This window comes from Microtus oregoni, unplaced genomic scaffold (assembly GCF_018167655.1).
Source record: "Microtus oregoni isolate MIOR12 unplaced genomic scaffold, Mior012 000007F_ref0000211, whole genome shotgun sequence".
Taxonomy (NCBI): domain Eukaryota; kingdom Metazoa; phylum Chordata; class Mammalia; order Rodentia; family Cricetidae; genus Microtus; species Microtus oregoni.
Window position 1 is genome coordinate 55,434,895 of NW_024543066.1, and position 11,689 is coordinate 55,446,583.

The following is an 11,689-nucleotide window of genomic DNA, read 5'->3' on the forward strand; positions in this document are numbered from 1 at the left end:
GCAATAAATTTATGGTTTAGTGACATATTGCAGCAATGGAATACTGCTATTAACATTCCGTCAGTCCCAAACCTCATGTTTCTGGGAAGGATATTACAAATACTAGAAACAAAATTCACAAGCCATTCAGGCTGTACAAGAACACAAAACAATTGACAAAACTTCAGAGGTACTAACTGCTTTGTATTTAAAATAGTTAACTGAGAGTTATGGGTTAAACAATGGCCTTTAACAGAAGATAACCTGAATGCTTTAGAACAGCTGGTACAGAAGCAACTAGATGCTCATTATATTTAAGAGTCACCCAGCCCTTGGAATCCTCCTGCATTTGTTGTTAAAAATAAATCTGGAAAATGGAGAATGGTGACAAATTTAAGAGCTGTCAACAAGGTTATTTGACCTATGGGCCCTCTACAATCTGAAATTACTCTGCCTTCTCTATTACCAAAATTATGTCCTCTTATAGTTTTTGATTTAAAAAAATTGTTTCTTTACTATGCCTTTACAAGAAAAGGACAGAGAAAATTTGCTTTCACAGTGTCTACTAATAATAATTCTCAGCCTACTAGGAGATACCAGTGGAATACCCTTTCACAGGTGTGCTCAATATCCCCACCCTGTGCCAATACTTTGTAAATCAACCATTGGAAATAATATGCAAGCAATTTCCTAAGTCTACAATTTACCATTACATGGATAACATTTTGACATCTGAATCAAATGCAGATACTTTAGAAAGAATGTTTGAAGAAGTAAAAAAATTATTGCCTAAATGTAGTTTAAGAATTGCTCCTGAAAAAATACAAAGAGGAGATTCTGTCAATTATCTGGGTTACAAGATAGGTTTGCAGAAAATTAGAACACAATTTATTAGAATTTATGGCCCTCATGGATATACCTGCACAAATAAATACAGACAATGGACCAGTGTATGTATCTAAGAAAATGAAACTTTTTTGTTTATTATAATATAAAGCATATTACAGTTATATCAAGCAATCTTACAGGTCAGGAAGTTATAGAAAGATCAAATTGAACTATAAAGCATAGGCTAAGAAATCGCCACACTGATTTCCAAAGGGGTTGCACAAGTTTGCATTCCCACCAGCAATGGATGAGTGTGCCCCTTACACCACAACCTCTCCAGCAAAGGTTATCATTGGTGTTTTTGATTTTAGCCATTCTGACAGGTGTAAGATAGTATCTCAAAGTTGTTTTAATTTGCATTTCCCTGATCACCAAGGAGGATGAGCATGACCTTAAGTGTCTTTTGGCCATTTGAACTTCTTCTGTTGAAAATTCTCTGTTCAGTTCAGTGCCCCATTTTTTAATTGGGTTAATTTTTAATGTCTAGTTTCTTGAGTTCTTTATATATTTTGGAGATCAGACCTTTGTCTGTTGCAGGGTTGGTGAAGATCTTCTCCCAGTCAGTCGGTTGCCTTTTTGTCTTAGTGACAGTGTCCTTTGCTTTACAGAAGCTTCTCAGTCTCAGGAGGTCCCATTTATTCAATGTTGTCCTTAATGTCTGTGCTGCTGGGGATATGCATAGGAAGTGATCTCCTGTGCCCATGTGTTGTAGAGTACTTCCCACTTTATCTTCTATCAGGTTCAGTGTGTTCAGCCTGATATTGAGGTCTTTAATCCATTTAGACTTGAGTTTTGTGCATGGTGATAGATATGGGTCTATTTTCATTCTTCTACAGGTTGACATCCAGTTGTGCCAGGGCCATTTGTTGAAGATGCTTTCTTTCTTCCATTGAATATTTTTAGCTCCTTTATTGAAAATCAGGTGTTCATAGGTTTGTGGGATCAAATCTGGGTCTTCTACTCTATTCCATTGATCGACTTCTCTGTTTTTATGCCAGTACCAAGCTGTTTTCAATACTGTAGCTCTGTAATAGAGTTTGAAGTCAGGGATGGTAATGCCTTCAGAAGTTCCTTTATTGTATAAGATTGTTTTGGCTATCCTGGGTTTTTTGTTCTTCCATATAAAGTTGATTAATGTCCTCTCAAGATCTGTGAAGAATTTCGATGGGATTTTAATGGCGATTTCTCAGGAAATTTGGGATCAACCTACCCAAAGATCCAGTAATATCACTCTTGGGAATATACCGAAGAAATGCCCTATCATATTACAAAAGCATTTGTTCAACTGTGTTCATAGCAGCATTGTTTGTAATAGCCAGAACCTGGAAACAACCTAGATGTCCTTCAATGGAAGAATGGATGGAGGCAGTTAGGAATATATATACATTAGAGTACTACTCAGTGGTAAAAAACAATGACTTCGTGAATTTTGCATGCAAATGGATGGAAATAGAAAACATTATCCCAAGTGAGGTATCCCAGACCCAAAGAGATGAGTATGGGATGTGCTCACTCATAATTGGTTTCTAGCTGTAAATAAAGGACATTGAGCATATAATTTGTGATCCTAGAAAAGCTAAATAAGAAGGTGAACCCAAAGGAAAACATATAGTCATCCGCCTGGATATGGGAAGTAGACAAGATTGCAGAACAAAACCTGGGAACTTGGGGGTGAGGTAGCATGGGGCTAAGGGGAAATGGGGTGAGAAACGTGAGAAGGGGAGAATGGGGGCAGCTTAGGGGAATGGGATGGTTGGGATAAAGGAAGGGTGGACATGGGAGCAGAGAAATATATATCCTAATTAAGGGAGCCATCTTAGGGTTATCAAGAGACTTGACTCTAGAGGGGCTCACAGATGTCCAGGGAGATGTCCCCAGCTAGTACCTTGAGCAACTGAGGAGAGGGAACCTGAAATGACCCTATCCCATAGCCATACTGATGAATATCTTGCAATCACCTTAGAACCTTCATCTGGCGATGGATCGAGATAGAGACAGAGATCCACATTGGAGCACTGGACTGAGCTCTTAAGATCCAAATGAGGAGCAGAAGGAGGGAGAACATGAGCAAGGAAGTCAGGACCACGAGGGGTGCACCCACCCACTGTGACAGTGAAACTGATCCATTGGGAGCTCACCAAGTCCAGCGGGACTGGGACTGAATAAGCATGGGATGAAACCGGACTTCTGAATGTGGCGGACAATGAAGGCTGATAAGAAGCCAAGGACAATGGCACTAGGTTTCGATCCTAATACATGAACTGGCTTTGTGGGAGCCTAGCCAGTTTGGATGCTCACCTTCCTGGTCCTGGGTAGAAGTGGGAGGACCTTGGACTTCCTGCAGGGCAGGGAATCTGGACTGCTCTTCATTCTTGAGAGGGAGGGGGAATGGAGTGGGGGGGGAGGGGGAGAGCGGTAGGGGAGTAAGGGGAGGAGGCGATGTGTGCGAGGAGGGGGAGGGAAATGGGAAACGGGGAGGAGGCGGAAAATTTTTTTGCAACAACTAAAAAAAATAAACAAAAAAAGCATAGGCTAAAAAACAGAAAGGAATGGAAAATTTTCCATTATTAATCTTGAATTTTCTTAACGCTAATGAGAAAGAAACAGCAGCAACAGAGAGACATTGGATAATAGGAAAAAACTTCTGAATTAAATCAGCTGGTGTATTTCAAGGATGTGTTGACCTCATAATGGAAACCCGCAGATGTGCTATGTTGGGGAAGAAGTTTCACTCTTGTTTCCACAGGAGAAGAAAAACTTTGTGTACCATAAAAATTAATAAAGATTTAGTTTGAAAAAGAGAAACATCTTGTGAAAGAGAAATGACATCTCATCCACAGAGGTGGCAATAATACAGGTGGTAAGAAAATCTCATAAGGGTGAGGGCAGGGTTCTGTTCTCATCTTTGCAGAAAAATACTCATCTTCAAAGAGTTGAGAGACATTGGGCATCTAGATACCTAAAGATGAAAAGATAACTATTCAGAAAGGATTGCCAAGCAAGAGAAATCCAACTTATGCTCTATCATCTGTATGATAAAATTTGATTATCTGGACATGTATACATCTCTACTTAAAAATAAGAGCAGGCTTTAGAGTTGAAGGATGGCTATCCTTCTCTAAATCAAAGCATGTTGTTAAAAGAAAAATTCAGAATTTCGGTATCATGTCAGAAGCCATCTGGTATGGGATAGGAAAAGGTAAATTTTAACGAAATATTTTACTTTTCTTCATGCCCACTTTGTCTATATTGTATCTTTCATTGAATATATGTCTATATGAATAATGTTTAAGTTTTCAACAATGAACAGTAGGTTTTCCTGCAATAATTTCTTAAGCTTCCTGGAAGAAGATAGGGCCCCACAACAATGACTCCCCATGGTTAATATGACATCATGATGTGGATAGCCCTACTCTGAGACCAGTTTTGGGTACTAGCTGCTGAAATACTGTACTTTCTTACAACATTATGGCCATAACTCCAAATAAGAACTTCAGAAAAACCCTATCGACTATTCAGAAACCATTTGCAAGGCCTGATCTCTCGGCGCCAGGAGAGACAGCATTGGGGTGAGTTTCTGGCCCTGCGGCGCCAGCCTTGGAAGGGGAGCTCAGAGGTTCCTTGGCCCCCTATCCTTCTTGGGCTCTCTGCAGGGCCTCCACTCCCTGCATACCTCCTCTTTCTTCCTAGCCCACCCAGCTCCCATCCAGAACCCTCCCCACTTCGGCCCCACTGTCCTCTTTCTGCAAGTAACATCACCCAGCCCAGCCTGTCTGGGCACTGGGTCCGAATCCTCGGGCCACTCAAGCGGGCAGGACTCCTTTTGTTTCTATTGCCTGCCTGCACCAAGCAGGTTAGGCGCTTTGTTTGCGACCTGCCCACCAGCATGGAGGCCTGATCTCTCGGCACCAGGAGAGACAGCATTGGGGTGAGTTTCTGGCCCCGGGGCGCCAGCCTCGGAAGGGGAGCTTAGAGGTTCCTTGGCCCCCTATCCTTCTTGGGCTCTCTGCAGGGCCTCCACTCCCTGCATACCTCCTCTTTCTTCCTAGCCCTCCCAGCTCCCATCCAGAACCATCCCCACTTCGGCCCCACTGTCCTCTTTCTGCGAATAACATCACCCAGCCCAGCCTGTCTGGGCACTGGGTCCGAACCCTCGGGGCACTCAAGCGGGCGGGACTCCCTTTGTTTCTATCACCTGCCTGCACCAAGCAGGGTAGGCGCTTTGTTTGCAAGCTGCCCAACCAGCACGGAGACCTGATCTCTTGGCGCCAGGAGAGCCAACGTTGGGGAGAGCCAGCGTTGGGTAGGCAAGGAGACCTGATCTGATAAAAGAAGATTCATAAGGGAGCATTTGGAAGAAGAGATGGGCAGACGCCAAGGCAAGAATTCGCCCAACAAGCTGAAAAGCAACATGAAGCCACCAGAAACCAGCCACCTCACAATGGGAAGACATGAACACCTTAATCAAGAAGAAGTAGAAAAGACTGACTTCATGAAAGTGATTGATGCCCTTAAACAGCATGTAAAAAACGCCCTTATAGAAATGGATGAGAAATATAACAGAAAGTTTGAAGAATTGAATAAATCAGTGAATGATACCCTAGAAAACCAAGGAAAAACAATCAAACAGATAATGGAAACAGTTCAAGACTCGAAAACTGAACTGGAGGCAAAGAAGAAAACACAAACAGAGGGCTGGCTGGACATGGAAAATTTAAGTAAACAAACAGAGTCTACAGAAACAAGCATAACCAACAGAATACAAGAGTTAGAAGAAAGAATCTCAGATTCTGAAGATACCATAGAGAAAATAAACACACTGATCAAAGAAAACAGCAAGTCCAACAAACTCTCATCACAAAATATTCAGCCAGGAAATATGGGACACAATAAAAAGACCAAACCTAAGAATAATAGGAGTAGAAGAAGGAGAAGAAGTGCAGCTCAATGGCCCAGAAAATATATTTAATAAAATTATAGAAGAAAACTTTTCCAACCTAAAGAAAGATATACCTATGAAGGTGCAAGAAGCATACAGAACACCGAATAGGCTGGATCAAAAAAAAAATCCCCTCGCCATATAATTATCAAAACACAAAGCATACAGAATAAGGAAAGAATATTAAGAGCTGCAAAGGAAAAAGGCCAAATTACTTATAAAGGTAAACCTATCAGACTTACACCTGACTTCTCCATGGAAACCATGAAAGCCAGAAGATCCTGGATAGACATACTGCAGAAACTAAGAGACCATAGATGCAAGCCCAGATTACTATACCCAGCCAAGCTTTCGTTCACTATAAATGGAGAAAACAAAATTTTCCACGATAAAAACAAATTTAAACAATACGCAGCCACAAATCCAGCCTTACAGAAAGTAATAGAAGGAAAATCACTAACCAAGGAGTCCAACAATGACCACAATAACTCAGACGTCTAGAGACCCTTCACAAACACAAATCAAAGAAGGGAAACACACAAACTCTACTACTAAAAAAATGACCGGCGTTAACAACAACTGGTCATTAATATCACTTAATGTCAATGGACTTAACTCACCTATTAAAAGGCACAGGCTAAGAGATTGGATACGAAAACAGGATCCAACATTCTGCTGTTTACAAGAAACACACCTCAACCACAAAGACAGGCACCTACTCTAGAGTAAAGGGCTGGGAAAAGGCTTATCAAGCAAATGGACCTAAGAAACAAGCAGGTGTGGCCATACTAATCTCTAACAAAGTAGACTTCAAACTTAAATCAATCAGAAGAGATGGAGAGGGGCATTTTATACTCATAACAGGAACAGTTCATCAGGATGAAGTCTCAATCCTGAACATCTATGCCCCTAATATAAAAGCACCCATGTACATAAAAGAAACATTGCTAAATCTCAAGGCAGCCATCAAACCGCACATACTAATAGTAGGAGACTCCAACACTCCTCTCTTACCAATGGACAGGTCAATCAGACAGAAACCTAACAGAGAAATAAGAGAATTAATGGAGGTAATGAAGCAAATGGACTTAACAGACATCTATAGAACTTTCCACCCAAATAGGAAAGAATATACCTTCTTCTCTGCTGCTCATGGAACCTTCTCAAAAATCGACCACATAGTTGTTAACAAAGCAAACATCCACAGTTACAAAAAAATATTAGTAACCACCTGTGTCTTATCAGATCACCATGGATTAAAGTTAGAATTCAACACCAATGCTACCCCCAGAAAGCCTACAAACTCATGGAAACTGAACAGTCAACTACTGAACCATACCTGGATCAAGGAAGAAATTAAGAAAGAAATTAAAGTCTTCCTGGAATTCAATGAAAATAAAGAAACAACATACTTAAACTTATGGGACACTATGAAAGCAGTCCTAAGAGGAAAGTTCATAGCACTAAGTGCCCACTTAAAGAAAACAGAGAAAGCTCACATTGGAGACTTAACAGCCCACCTGAAAGCTCTAGGAAAAAAAGAAGCAGACTCACCTAGGAGGAGTAGAAGACTGGAAATAATCAAACTGAGGGCTGAAATCAACAAAATAGAAACATATAAAACAATACAAAGAATCAATGGAACAAAAAGCTGATTCCTGGAGAAAATCAACAAGATTGACAAACCCCTATCCAAACTAATCAAACGGCAGAGAGAGAATTTGCAAATTAATAAGATCAGAAATGAAAAGGGGACATAACCACAGACACAGAGGAAATTCAGAGAATCATTAGATCTTACTACAAAAGACTATATGCCACAAAACTGGAAAATGTAAAAGAAATGGACACGTTTTTAGATAAATACCATATACCAAAGTTAAACCAGGACCAGGTGAACAATCTAAACAGACCGGTTAGTCGCGAAGAATTAGAAGAGGTTATCAAAAACCTCCCTACCAAAAAAAAGCCCAGGACCAGATGGTTTCAATGTGGAATTCTACCAGAACTTCCAAGAAGAACTAATACCTATACTCCTTAATGTATTTCACAATATAGAAACAGAAGAGTCATTGCCAAATTCCTTTTATGAAGCTACAGTCACTCTGATACCAAAACCACACAAAGACTCAACCAAGAAAGAGAATTACAGGCCAATCTCACTCATGAACATCGACACAAAAATCCTCAACAAAATACTGGCAAACCGTATCCAAGAACACATTAGAAAAATTATCCCTTATCATCAAGTAGGCTTCATCCCAGGGATGCAGGGCTGGTTCAACATACGAAAATCTATCAATGTAATCCAGCATATAAATAAACTGAAAGAAAAACCATATGATCATTTCATTAGATGCTGAAAAAGCATTTGACAAAATTCAACATCCCTTTATGATAAAAGTCTTGGAGAGAATAGGGATACAAGGGTCATACCTAAATATAATAAAAGCTATATACAGCAAGCCGACAGCTAACATCAAATTAAATGGAGAGAAACTTAAAGCCATCCCACTAAACTCAGGAACACGACAAGGCTGTCCACTCTCGCCATACCTCTTCAATATAGTACTTGAAGTTCTAGCAATAGCAATAAGACAACATAAGGGGATTAAGGGGATCAAGGGGATTCGAATTGGAAAGGAAGAAGTTAAACTTTCGTTATTTGTAGTTGATATGATAGTGTACATAAGCGACCCCCAAAACTCCACCAAAGAACTTTTACAGCTGATAAACAGCTTTAGTAATGTGGCAGGATACAAGATCAACTCCAAAAAATCAGTCGCCCTCTTATACACAAAGGATATGGAAGCAGAGAGGGAAATCAGAGAAGCTTCACCTTTCACGATCACCACAAACAGCATAAAATATCTTGGGGTAACTCTAACCAAGGAAGTGAAACATCTATTTGACAAGAACTTTAAGGCATTGAAGAAAGAAACTGAGGAGTATACCAGAAAATGGAAGGACCTCCCTTGTTCTTAGATTGGGAGGATCAACATAGTAAAAATGGCAATTCTACTAAAGGCAATTTATAGATTCAATGCAATCCCCATCAGGGTCCCATCAAAATTCTTCACAGATCTTGAGAGGACAATAATCAACTTTATATGGAAAAACAAAAAACCCAGGATAGCCAAAACAATCTTATACAATAAAGGAACTTCTGAAGGCATTACCATCCCTGACTTCAAACTCTATTACAGAGCTACAGTAATGAAAACAGTGTGGTACGTTCATAAAAACAGAGAAGTCGACCAATGGAATCGTATAGAAGACCCGAATTTTAACCCACAAACCTATGAACACCTCATTTTTGATAAAGGAGCCAAAAGTATACAATGGAAGAAAGAAAGCATCTTTAACAAATGGTGCTGGCATAACTGGATGTCAACCTGTAGAAGAATGAAAATAGACCCATATCTATCACCATGCACAAAACTCAAGTCCAAATGGATTAAAGACCTCACCATCAGTCAGAACACATTGAACCTGATAGAAGAGAAATTGGGAAGTACCCTACAGCAGATGGGCACAGGAGATCGCTTCCTATGTGTAACCCCAACAGCACTGACTTTAAGGGCAACATTGAATAAATGGGACCTACTAAAACTGAGAAGCTTCTGTAAAGCAAAGGACACTGTCACCAAGACAAAAAGGCAACCTACTGACTCGGAGAAGATCTTCACCAACCCCGCAACAGACAAAGGTCTGATCTCCAAAATATATAGAGAACTCAGGAAACTAGACTTTAAAATGCTAATTAACCCAATTAAAAAATGGGGCACTGAACTGAACAGAGAATTCTCAGCAGAGGAAGTTCAAATGGCCAAAAGACACTTAAGGTCATGCTCAACCTCCTTAGCGATCAGGGAAATGCAAATCAAAACAACTTTGAGATATCATCTTACACCTGTCAGAATGGCTAAAATAAAAAACTCCAATGATAGCCTTTGCTGGAGAGGCTGTGGAGGAAGGGGTACCCTCATCCATTGCTGGTGGGAATGCAATCTTGTGCAACCACTTTGGAAATCGATGTTTCGGTTTCTCAGGAATTTCGGGATCAACCTACCCCTGGACCCAGCAATACCACTCCTGGGAATATACCCAAGAGATGCCCGATCATATGACAAGAGCATTTGTTCAACTATGTTCATAGCAGTATTATTTGTAATAGCCAGAACCTGGAAACAACCTAGATGCCCTTCAATGGAAGAATGGATGAAGAAAGTATGGAATATATACACACTAGAGTACTACGCTGCGGTAAAAAACAATGACTTCGTGAATTTTGCATGCAAATGGATGGAAATAGAAAACACTATCCTGAGTGAGGTAACCCAGACCCAAAAAGATGAATATGGGATGTACTCACTCATAATTGGTTTCTAGCCATAAACAAGGGTCACGGAGTCTACAATTGTTGATCCCAAAGAAGCTAAGTAAGAAGGTGAACCAAAGGAAAAACATATAGTTGTCCTCTTGGCTATGGGAAGTAGACAAAATGGCCGGGGAGAAAATTGAGATCTTGGGGGTGGGGTGGGAGGGTGGTAAGGGGAAATGGGGAGAGTAAAGGGAGAAGGGGAGAATGGGGGGAACTTGGGGAAAAAGGAGGATTGGGATAAAGGAATGTTGGATAGGGGAGCACGGAAGCACAATTCTTAGTTAAGGGATCCACCTTAGAGTTGGCAAGAGACTTGAACCTAGAGTGGCTCCCAGATGCCCAAGCCAAGGTCCCCAGTTAGTTCCTTGGGCAGCTGAGGATAGGGAACCTGAAATGACCCTATCCTATAGCAATACTGACGAATATCTTGCATATCATCATAGAGCCTTCATCTGGTGATGGATGGAGATAGAGACAGAGACCCACACTGGAGCACTGGACTGAGCTCCCAAGGTCCCAATGAGGAGCAGAAGGAGGGAGAACATGAGCAAAGAAGTCGGGACCACGAGGGGTGCACCCACCCACTGAGACAGTGGAGCTGATCTATTGGGAGCTCACCAAGGCCAGCTGGACTGTGACTGAAAAAGCATGGGATAAAACTGGACTCTCTGAACATGGCGAACAATGAGAGCTGATGAGAAGCCAAGGACAATGGCACCGGGTTTTGAACCTACATAATGTGCTGGCTTTGTGGGAGCCTAGGCAGTTTGGATGTTCACCTTCCTAGAAATGGATGGAGAGGGGAGGACCTAGGACTTACCACAGGGCAGGGAACCCTGACTGCTCTTTGGACTGGAGAGGGAGCGGGAGAGGAGTGGGGGGAGGGGGAGAAGGGTGGGAGGAGGGGGAGAAGGGTGGGAGGAGGGGGAGGGAAATGGGCGGCTGGGAGGAGGTGGAAACTTGTTTTTTTCTCCTTTTCGCAATAAAAAATGGAAAAAAAAGAAACCATTTGCAATTATACAAAACTGCAATCTCAAAATCTAATTACCATTTTGCTTTGACAGGATCCCATAGAAAGAACATCACCCCCATGACAGCTGGAAGCAATTCTAGAAGATAATATCCTCTCTCCCAGCAACGTTTGTCCTCATGTACACCCTTTAGGGGTTGATTATTACTTGAATTATTGGGTTGGAGTTTGGGGTGGAAATTATGTATGCCCAGAGATCTCAAAAAAAAAAGAGAGAGAAGAGCAACTGAATGGGATTATAGGTAGTTTAATGTGAACTTACTCACACCAATAGTAATAATAGTGAGTAATAGAGTGAATACTTATGAGGTATTATTTATGGACAATTTACATTGGTATAAATTTTTGTATACTGATACAAGTTCAAATTATATTTGTTATATTGACTATGCTCCTATTTCTGTTTATAAAATTTGTATACCTATGCAAAGTTATTTTGTCAGATTGTATGCATGCATGTTTCTACCTT